General features: G+C 41.6%; 1 pseudogene; it reads right to left on the bottom strand.

Annotated features, from left to right (window-relative positions):
* Window positions 1–4,232: 4,232 nt before the first annotated feature.
* Window positions 4,233–11,971, bottom strand: part of LOC137974459 (tetratricopeptide repeat protein 28-like) — a 282,236-nt pseudogene continuing 274,497 nt past the window's right edge.

Here is an 11,971-nt window from a genome sequence, read left to right on the forward strand (position 1 = left end):
GTAGAAGCAAAAAAAAGAAAGCAAAAAAGTATCTTACAATGAAGGGGAAGCTCGCGTTTTCTTGGTAGCCTGCGTAGCTGGCGGGATTTTCGTGCGCGAGTGCTTCTCATTTGGTTGCGAAGCCGTGAAAGCGAGTGGCTCAGCCGTGAGAGGATTGGTGAAGAGTCGAGTTGAATTCACTCGCGGCTTCGCCGCTCGCGAATTCACTCGCGGGCTTCGCCCGCGAGGGAAATTGGCGGCTCCGCCGCGGCTCGCCCGCTCACGCATCCCGCCAGCTACGCAGGCTATTTCTTGGCTAATCGCGTTTGTTACCCTGACGATTCCTATATTCTCACATGTGAAAGATAAAAATGATATTTTCACTGCGCGCGGTGAAGATATCATTTTTTCGCAAGAAGGAAAATCCTAGTATCTCATCAGTATCTATATAATAAGGAAAAAAACATTATTTAGCTCTTATTAACCGAGAAGGAGGTCTGTATGGGAGAATCTTGACCGAGGTAATGAGTACAGACCGAACGCAGTGACAAGCTAGAGCACAACTTCGGAATTACGGGAAACTTACTGGCATGGCTAAGAGATCATCTTTCTGAACGGGAACAGTACACTGTTCTGAGAATAGGCCATTTCCGAGTTCATGCCTGCCTCCCCTTTAAAGCGAGTATAAGTGCGAAGTTTTTCTTATGAAAATTAGTTTTAATTCTTTTGTACAGTAAAACTAATTACCATCACAAAAACCTCGCACTTAGACTCACTTTGAAGAGGAGGCAGACATGAACTCGGACATGGCCTGTTCCAAAGTGGCACGGCATACCAGAGGGCTCCGTACTGGGGCCCATACTCTTAGCCTTACACACAAGCGATCTACCGAAAGCTAAGTGGGACTCTTTATTCGACACTTATATGGTCAAAATAGCCACCTTAATTCATAAAATTTATAATCACACAATTTCATCCTGCTTGATCTTTTGTGAAACCGAATCAAACAGAAAATGTCTTTGTTGTTGATAACGAGGGGACAATTAGACAGTTCTCTGGTATTCCAATTGCATCTGATAAGAAAGGTCAACGAGATCACATTTGGGATGACGATCGTATAGCTTTTGAAAAACGATCGCATAGCTGCGACCATCTGCATCACAGCAGAAACCGAAAGAGAGAAGTGATCCCTGGCACTTACCTGAAAAAATAAACGTAATTGTCGCTTACACACACCTGAAAACTTCAGTTGGCTCGAACGGGATCCGAACCCAAGACAATGCTGGTGCAATGCTCCGCCAACTGAGCTATGAAGCCACTCATTGGAAAAAGGTCAATTTGTTGGGCTCTGTGTGTTCCAGTGGCCAAATCCCAGCGCTCTGGCGAGTGAAAGACTCGATGAATGAATGAAATAAATGTATTTATTAAAAACTGAACTACGGATATGAGATTTCCAGCGACAGCGAAATTAAAGTGATCCTCTGCATGAAAGTGATATTCAAGTCCAAGGTAACCAGAGGTTTTTCTCTTCTCGCCGCTTCGCCTTCGCGACTCGTCTTCGCGGCTCTCTCGTCGCTTCAAGAAAAACCACTGGTATCAGGGTACACTTATCTCGACAACTGCCAGGACAAGTACGGGGATCACTTCTCTCTTTCGTCTCATGATAACACGCACCTCAAATATATAATATACATTTCTTTCATTCAGTCATTGGCTGTCAGTGTTAGTTTTGCCAACTACCTAGCAATTTTTCAACTTTCCACAGCTCAGGTACTTTTTTAACTAACAAGAAGATGTTTTCAAGAACAACTCCAACAACCCCATGAAAAAAGAGTGACAAGTTCATCAGTGTTGTTGTGGATTTAACATCGTGTCGACCAATCAAATTGTCAAAACTTCAGTTCTTCTTTAATCACTCTGCAGTGAAACGAGAACAAATCATTTTCATACTAAATATCATCAGACGCAGACAAGGATCAGGAATAATTAATAGGCATCTCGTTTATTGCCAGCTATCAGGATGCATTAACACAAGGGCAATAAAAATACAGAATATACAGGAGTACATCTGAGACTGCAAAGCTATACTGAACATATCTCGAAGCAAGAAAATATAGCTCAACTTAAAACAGCTTATAACAAACGTGTATCATTTAGCTCATATCAACACTTCTCGAATGAGCAAACATCATCCTGACACCCTTGGTGGTCGGCACTGATTACATCACATTAGCGTACAAGTACGAATGTCAAAACTTACAGAAAGGTAGCAAGAGATGCCGTTGAGTGACCTTGAACTGCGAGAAATGGCTGTATATACCTGACTACAAATAGTCATGCGTACTACCAAACTATACACACCTAAGTGTGAATACCGAAACGCCCGAGCTACAATAGCGTACGTTTTATAACGTAAGAAAATGCATTTGTCGGAGAAACCAAATACACACTTGCGCGACTACACGAATTCGTTTATTAGCTAATGGATCAATACAGGATTACATGTAAGCAGGCTTGAATTTTTTGGGCAAAAATACAAACAGTGGTGGAAAACCTGTTCACTGCTTGTTTAAAAAGTCAATAAAATACTATCCTTTGTAACTACGCTCACGTTGCCATTTGCGCGGATTACATCGACAGACAATAAAATGGACATCGTGTTCTCCTCGCAATTCTCTGTGAGTAAAGCACTGGTCAGTCAGTTTTCTCTTCTAAACCGCGTTAGAGTTTTCATATGTTATTTACAAAAAAACTAGACTATGACTAAATCACCTCCTATTTGTCGATAATACCTCACTTCCCCGGCCGTTTGAATTAAGAGGTTTCCTAGTTAGTATGCACTGGTCAATCTATGCATTGATCGTAATCTCCGAACTAGTTTGCATTAAAAGTTTAAAAGGCCCATTTAAACGGTTTCAAAATTCATTCAACGAAGTTGAAAGGATGTTGAGCAAATGTTGGAAGCAAGTCGTGCGGAGAGGGCTCAAATGGTTTTAACATCGCGCAAAAATTGAGCCAACATTTGGATTGCGAGGAACTAAGAATAAGAAACCAGACTCTCCCGTCCAATTACGGCCACATATGAGCATGCGTGTGTTCTACAAAATGTTGAACGAACTGTTTAAACGGCTTCAGCTTCACCCAACATTTTCTAGAACAAGAGAAAGGTTGAATCGATGTTGAATGAAAGTATAGATCAGTTTGAATTTGATAAAACACTCTTTCAACAAGCCTTCAACATTTTTGTTGAAGGACCTGTTCAAACACTCCCAACATTCGGTTCAACAAAATGTTGAATGCATGTTGAAGCAAAAGAGGAAACCGTTTGAGTGGGCCTTAAAACTAAAGGCCGAGACACGCTGGGCTGGGACAAGCTGCTCCGTGTTTATTACTTGCAAAACAAATCGCTGCGACGCAACGTCTGTTCGGTGCACAAGCAGTGATCATGTATGAGGGGAGGGGGGGGGGGGGATGTGAAATAGTTTTCTAATTCAATATGGCGGATGTGGAGCTCTCTCGTTGATTCATTTATATTTGTTGCAGGAAGTGTACACACAGTGCGACAACCGCTGCTTTCCCTAATTTTCTCGCCGCAATTAGTTGCACGAATTCAAACTGGTTTGAATTCGTGCAACTGATCGCGGCGACAACGATTTTCACCAAATGAACTATGTGGCGAATTGTTGCGGCGACCTGTCCCTGTGACGTGTCGCAGCGACTTATCGCCTAGTGTGTCCCGGTCTTAAAGAATCAAATATTTGTACTCATTATAATGAGTAGAAACATTCGGAAAATACAAATAAAGATATTTGAAATATTTGAGTAGAAAGACATCCAATGCATATCATTAATTAAGAGATCAAACAAGACTCTTACTTCCTCGTTTTTAACCTTCTGGAAGTTTCCCTAAGAAATTGCCTCAAAGAGATCACTCATATCCAAACGTTTGCACGATATTAAATTTCTACAGTCATTTCATTTTCAATGCTAGAACTTTTAGATTCTAGACATTTGCCTAACAAATCGCCCATTCTAAAAATATTTTCCCTTGGCCCCTCTGCGGCAATATCTTAGAAAAACCCCGTTTCTGAGAAACTTCCTGTCTGTTTGATTCTGGAAGTAACCTTTTTCTAGCAATTTCGTGAATAGAAAAGTTCGAGTCTTAAAACCTTCCACCTATCTTAATTAGAAGATTACGTAACTTCTACGTTCCTAGTTTTTTAGCTTCTAGATTCGGCCAATTTTTAAAAAAAAAATTAGTTGAAAAGGAATGAAAAGTTCATATACGGAGCTACAAATGAATAAAATAAGGGTGCGTTTCTTTGGGAGAATCCAAGATGGATTTACTATCTCAGATCACACGGATATTTCGTTCTCAAAGAAATCAGTATCCGAAAACGGATTTTTCTGGCGTTAAAGCCCACTTTCAGCCGGTCAGGATTATCGTAATTTCTATCAAATTGAAGTTCTGCGAAAAATTTACGACTTTCTGTAAATTTCCAGTACATTCAAGAACAAAATGGCACTGAAAACTCGCCATGATACAAGCAAATTGGCGGGAATGTGTACTTTCACAAGACTACCCCTGGCCAAACGTAGTGTTTTCGGACCCGTCTCCCAAAGAATTGACCGATCATGAATCCTAAAAATCGGGATTCAGATCTAATCTAATGAATCCACTCGGAGAGTGAATTCCTCAGATCAATAATCCATTTTTTTCGGGTTTTAGTAAGGATTTTAGCGAAATCAGCTTTTGGATACAAGGATCCGGATTTGCATTTCCCAAAGAAACCCACCCTAGGTCTACAAACATACTTTAAAAACAAAACATATATCTTGTCTTCCTTGACCGTTTATGAGGTTTAAATGCTTTAATGCTTTCAAGAACTCATATAACAATTGAAGTAAGGAAAACGCCATACTGACGCACCGGAGTCCAAGAAGTAGCTTTCTCAACTTTTGGATGCCGTTTCTGAAAAAAAAGTAAGGAAGGAAAAGACAAAAAATGTCCGGATCGATGGTAATTAGGAATTTCGTTGTTTGATAAATGAATAAAGAAATCATTTTCACCGATAGCAATGTTTGTACATAATTACATGTGATATGATGAAATGGACAAGTGATCCTTTCAACTATCTGGACAATTTTAAGTGCTTCACAGGAACAATTAAATGAGCCCAACAAAATGACCTGCTCCAAAATGTTTGGCTTCATAGCTCAGTTGGTAGAGCATTGCAGTTCCATCGAATCCTGTTTGAGCAACCTGAATTTTTCAGGTGTCTACTTACACAGACAATTCCTTTAATTACTTGTCTATATAAGTGCGAGGATCACGTCTCCATTCGTCAATACCTCCACTACAAAATATACATTTCTTTCATTCATTCGTAATTGCATGTGCTTATAGATAATAGCAACAATTCCTATTCAACTAAATGTCACGGTGACATGTAGGCTATAAGCCTTCGATATCAAACTTCACTTTACACAGGTAGACGGCGATCACTGAACTATTTCGTTTCAGTGCATTGCATGGTTCAAACAGTGATCTGCAGAAAGCAAAGTTCCCGAGCCGGTGAATGCAGGCAATACTTATTTCAGTGGCTAGCCAAAGCAGTTCTTAAAATAGGCGACCAATTTTAAAACCATTTCTCTGTGAAGAACGTACCTCTTGACAACTTTGCTGACTAAAAACCTCTGCAATGTAATTCCTTTCAGTAATTAAAATAATCTTAATGAAGAGAACAAGACTTTTAAATTTGAAAAAAGACATGTTTCGGCAACTCCTGTGCCATCATAATGCCTCCTTGATTTTTCGGCAATGTCGACATTGTCATACTTAGCTGCTAAGTCGAAGATCAGGCTTCCAAAGGGACGTAAAAGCAGCAATTTTGTAACAATCTTAATGAAGAGAACAAGACTTTTAAATTTGAAAAAAGACATGTGTGGAAACCTGATGTTCGACTTAGCAGCTAATTTTTTATAAGTATGACAATGTCGACATTGCCGAAAAATCAAGGAGGCATTATGATGGCACAGGAGTTGCCGAAACATGTCTTTTTTCAAATTTAAAAGTCTTGTTCTCTTCATTAAGATTGTTACAAAATTGCTGCTTTTACGTCCCAATTAAAATAATATTTGAAAACACTTACCATTCTTTTCAAGCTCGTGGTGCCCAAATTCGAACGTGACATCATCGCCAATTAGCACAAATGGCGCCCAGTCTTTTATGGTGGAATACTTCTCCGTCTCCCGAAGAGATTTCATAGCATATTGAAGAGCTAAACTTGCACTTTTTCTATCTGCCAAGTGTTCATAGAAAATTTTCATGAACAGCAAGGTTGCCTCATCATCGATTGCCCAGAGTGACACCAGAACAGACCGGGCACCAGCACACAGGAAAGCTCTGGCTATTCCCACCACACCCTCAGATTTCACCTCTCCACGGCCACTGTGACAAGAGCTCAGAACAACCAGTCTTGCCCGAAGATCAACTCCATGAACATCGCTCATTGATAACATAAAGTCTTCCGTTTCTGGAATCTGGGATGTACGTTCAGGATTTGGGGCCAAAGCAATTTCCCCAAATATCGAATCTCCATGTGCTGCAATATGGATTAAAGCAACTGACTTCATTCTTTTCAGGACCTCAGCTTTCGTTGCATTTCTTCCAGTGAGAGGGGTGGTCTCCAGAAGTTCTCCAATCATCTCCACCTCTTGTATCGCGCACGGCAACTGTTCGCAAATGGGTTCACCATTTTCGTCAGTGACGTCCTTTAACCACGGATCGCCCACAAGCAGAGCATCACTGTTATTGTAGAAGTTGTCAGGTGCACTTGTGATGAGTCTTAAAGCGGTCAACGAGGGAACAGTACGGATCCTGACAGAGTCACTTAATGCAGAAAAAGGAGCCAAGCAAAATGGTCCATCAGGAACAAAGATTAAGTCATCACCTTGAAGCAAGTCTGCAATGGGACTGATCAAGACATCAAACAAAGGCTGCAAAGAGTTATTATCGGAGAGGAACAAAGACTGAAAGGTCTCGGAAAGAGCTTTCCTGCCGCAAAACAAGTGTCTGCGTAGCTTGTCAATTGTGCGATTCTCGCATCGGACAACAGTCCCGACACCAATCTGTTTCAAAGTAGTTTCTATCAGTGAAGCGGCACTTCCATTTACGATTTCCTTTTGCCTAAAATTTATTCCACTTCCTCTTCTCACAAGCCAAAAACTGATAGTGTTCCCTTCAAGTGCTATGAAAACTGTTTGTAAAGGCAAATATTTCATAACAGCGGAGATAGTTTCCGTCGTTGCAACTGCCGAGGAAGGTTCTTCATCAACTCCAAATTGCACCTTCAAAATGTCTGTCAAGGCCTGTGCCGTCCCTGTTCAGCAGCAAACAAAGCCTCATCAACCTCTTCATTCTTTAAAAGTGCTCTCCACAGAGCTGTGTACGCCTTTTGTTTTGTATCACGAAAGCTTATTTTCCATGCATCTTCTGACTGAAGAAGACGCCTTGTTTCATCGAAACGTTTTATGCCTAGACGATAAAAATTAAGGGCTTTGCACAACGAGCTGGAATCCTCATGAACAAGACCAAGATTATAACAAGCGATTCCGTGCTCTACTGGGTCCTCCGCTTCCTTGGAAATGGTAAGATGTTGTTCGCTACAGAAAAGAGCATTTTCAACTTCACCTCTAACGTAATAAGCAGCACTAAAATTGCTATAGGCTTTTCCCTCCCCGACCCTATCCCCTACGTCTTTTGCAATGCTAAGACTTTGTTCCTGATACTCTCTGCCTTGCTTAAAATTGCCCAGACTGCAATAAGCGGTGCCAAGATTACAATAGGCTTTTCCCACCACAGCTCTATCCCCTACTTCTTTTGCAATGCTAAGATTTTTTTTGTAATACTCTATGCCTTGCTTAAAATTGCCCAGACTGTGATAAGCGTTGCCGAGACTACCATAGGCCCTGCCCTCCCCGGCCCTATCCCCTACTTCTTTTGCAATGCTAAGGAATTGTTCGTGATACTTTATGGCTTCGTTAAAATTGCCCAGACTTTCATAATCGACGCCGAGATTACCATAGGCAGTGCCCTCCCCGGCCCTATCCCCTACTTCCTTTGCAATGCTAAGACCTTGTACGTGGTACTCTACGGCTCGCTTAAAATTGCCCACACTGCAATAACCGGTGCCAAGATTACCATAGGCTGTTCCCTCCCAGGCTCTATTCCCTACTTCTTTTGCAATGCTAAGACTTTGTTCGTGATACTCTATGGCTGGCTTAAAATTGCCCAGACTGTGATAAGCGTTGCCGAGATTACCATTGGCACTGCCCTCTCCGGCCCTATCCCCTACTTCTTTTGCAATGCTAAGACGTTGTTTGTGATACTCTATGGCCAGCTTAAAATTGCCCAGTCCTTGATAAGCGTTGCCGAGATTACCATTGGCATTGCCCTCCCCGGCCCTATCCCCTACTTCTTTTGCAATGCTAAGATGTTTTTTGTGATACTCTATGGCCAGCTTAAAATTGCCCAGACTGTGGTAGGCGTTCCCGAGATTACCATTGGGATTGCCCTCCCCTGCCCTATCTCCTATTTCTTTTGCAATGCTAAGACCTTGTTTTTGATACTCTATGGCTCGCTTAAAATTGCCCAGACTGCCATAAGCGATGCCTAGATTACCATAGGCTTTTCCCTCCCCGGCTCTATCCCCTACTTCTTTTGCAATGCTAAGATGTTGTTTGTGATACTCTATGGCTCGCTTAAAATTTCCCAGACTGTGATAAGCGTTGCCGAGACTACCATTGGCACTGCCCTCCCCGGGCCTATCCCCTACTTCTTTTGTAATGCTAAGGAATTGTTCGTGATACTTTATGGCTTCGTTAAAATTGCCCAGACTGTCATAATCAATGCCGACATTACCATAGGCAGTGCCCTCCCCGGCCCTATCCCCTACATCCTTTGCAATGGTAAGACCTTGTTTGTGATACTCTATGGCTCGCTTAAAATTGCCCAGACCGCGATGAGCTGTGCCAAGATTACCATAGGCTTTTCCCTCCCCGGCTGTATCCCCTACTTCTTTTGCAATGCTAAGACTTTGTTCGCAATACTCTATGGCTCGCTTAAAATTACCCAGACTGTGATAAGCGTTGCCGAGATTACCATTGGCACTGCCCTCCCCAGCCCTATCCCCTACCTCCTTTGCAATGCTAAGATCTTTTTCGTGATACTCTATGCCTCGCTTAGTATTTCCCAGACTGTGATTAGCGTTGCCGAGATTACCATAGGCAATGCCCTCCCCAGCCCTATCCCCTACTTCTTTTGCAATGCTAAGATTTTTTTTGTGATACTCTATGGCTCGCTTAAAATTGCCCAGACTGACATAAGCGTTGCCGAGATTACCATAGGCAATGCCCTCCCCGGCCCTATCCCCTACTTCCTTTGCAATGCTGAGATCTTTTTCGTGATATTCTATGGCTCGCTTGAAATTTCCCAGACTGTGATAAGCGTTGCCGAGATTACCATTGGCCCTGCCCTCCCCGGTCTTATCCCCTCCTTCTTTTGCAATGCTGAGATATTGTTCGTTATACTTTATGGCCCGCTTAGAATTGCCAATACATTCATAAGCGTTGCCTAGATTACCATACGCTTTTCCCTCCCCGGCCCTATCCCCTACTTCTTTTGTAATGATAAGCTGTTGTTCGTGATACTCTATGGCTCGCTTGAAGTTGCCCCGACTGACATAAGCATTGCCGAGATTACCAATGGCCCTGCCCTCTCCCGCCCTATCCCCTACTTCTTTTGCAATGCTAAGATGGAGTTTGTAATACTCTATGGCTCGCTTAAAATTGCCCAGACTGTGATAAGCAGACCCGAGACCACCATTGGCCCTGCCCTCCCCGGCCCTATCGCCTACTTTTTTTGCAATGCTAAGATGTTGTTCGTAATACTCTATGGCTCGCTTAAATTTGCCCAAACTGTAATAAGCGTTGCCGAGATTAATATAGGCAATGCCTTCCTCGGCCCTATTCCCTACTTCTTTTGCAATGCTAAGATGTTGTTCGTGATAATGTATGGCTCGCTTAAAATTTGCCAGACTGTCATACGCTCTGCCGAGATTGCAATATGCTCTTGCCTGCTCGTCCCGTTCCCCTACTTCTCTTGCAATACTTAGTTGTTTCTTGAAATACTTTTTGGCCTTTTTAAAATTGCCCAGACTGCGATAAGCGATGCCGAGATTGTAACAGGCTATTATCTCTCCAGCTTCGAAACCTATTTCCTTAAAAATGCTTAATGCTTCTGTGTAATCCCTCTTGGCCTGTTTAAAATAAGCCAAGGCACAAAAATAACCGCCCAAATTTAAATATGCAATACCCTCCCCTTTTCTGTTTCCCTCTTTTCGGGCAACGCTAAGCTCTTGTGTATGCTGCTCGAAAACATTCATCTTTTTGTCTGCCATTCTTGATTATCAGAACAAGGTCGTCTTTGAAAGAGAGCGCACACCTTGAAAAATACAAAAGAAAGCTTGAGAAGTTCAGTGCACTGACCACAAAAGCTGCAGGTACATAGCCAAACCAACATCAAAGAGACTGCATGTCATTGTTAGTCTGAGAAAGACAATTTTCTGCTGGGGACGTCAAACTCTTTGCTTCTTTTGTTGAGCCCTTTGTCTGATTTAAACTAAATTTTTAAAACTAGAATTGGCCGCACAAAATAGACGTATTTAATCGCATAAGTTTGTCCCATATCAGACTTAACTTAGCCAAAGTAATACTGTTGTCTTTTGTCATCATATTGTCCTGATCAAATCAAATTGCTCGCGTAATACAATTGTTTAAAGTTGGTGGCCAATCACTTTGTATAACATACAGAATGGTCTAAATTTCCGCCAGATTTTCAAAGTTGGTCTAGAAAGTAATTATCTATAACCTTCTTGTAAGTAACTTAAATAAATTACAGCACATTTACATTACACCACATCATCGCAGTATACCTTACACTAAGTTTATGTTTTCACTACATTGCGTATTACTACCTCTTTATTACTGATTAACCTGTACAAGTAATCATCTTGCACTTGATGGCAGTGAACATGCCATAGGTGTGTGTTTATTTTCATTCTAAGGCCTTTGTTACAGTGGATAGAAAAAATTCTGCTTCATAAACGTGAATACTAAGGGGGTCCATTACGTCGGCGTAATTTGTTTGGTAAATCGTTCATTAATATCTGCACCCGCGCACCGGAACGATCCATTCTCGTTCCTTTATTTTTCTTATCCTATGTTCATGACTTCAGTGATGCACTCAAACTACCAGACCTGATTTTATTTGAAATTGCAGATATGAGGGGGCTAGTCTCTTCGGTCTAATTATTTGGTTACCTAGTTCAAGGCAAAGAAACTTGGCCTTGGACAAAAATAAGACCGCACGTGCACCCGCGGGAAAATGTGAGCTACGTTACATCCAAAAAACCTCAGCTCTTAACCAGAGTAAAATGCTTCAAGGTCATGAGCATGAGAACGGATGTTTTATGAGTCAATGAGTGAATGAGTCATGAGTCAATGACAATCACTACAATCAATACAGCAATAATTTATTGATTAAGCCTAAGCCCTCGTCTCAGTGATTAAGCCTAAATTTTAGCTTTCATTTTATGGGTTAGGGTAACTGCATTTAACTCATTGACTCATTGACTCTTGACTCATGACTCATTGACTCTTTGACTCATAAACACTTGATACTCCGTGAGCTTCTGGTCAATTTAACTCATAACTTCAGAATTTGTATGATAATGTATGTTTTCGCTTTTGCATTTGGTTTGCTGTTAACTTCGATGTTTGACCAAACAATCTTAATTCATTTTAGTTCATCTCATGTGCAGTCCTATGCTTGGCGGCCAGGTCCTAACACAAGAACAGTTTTTAAAAGTTATCTTGACATGGATGGTAACTCTGAACAACCAAAACGACAAAAGAAGTGTGTACAAGAAGG

The sequence above is a fragment of the Montipora foliosa genome, chromosome 10 (assembly GCF_036669935.1).
Source record: "Montipora foliosa isolate CH-2021 chromosome 10, ASM3666993v2, whole genome shotgun sequence".
Taxonomy (NCBI): domain Eukaryota; kingdom Metazoa; phylum Cnidaria; class Anthozoa; order Scleractinia; family Acroporidae; genus Montipora; species Montipora foliosa.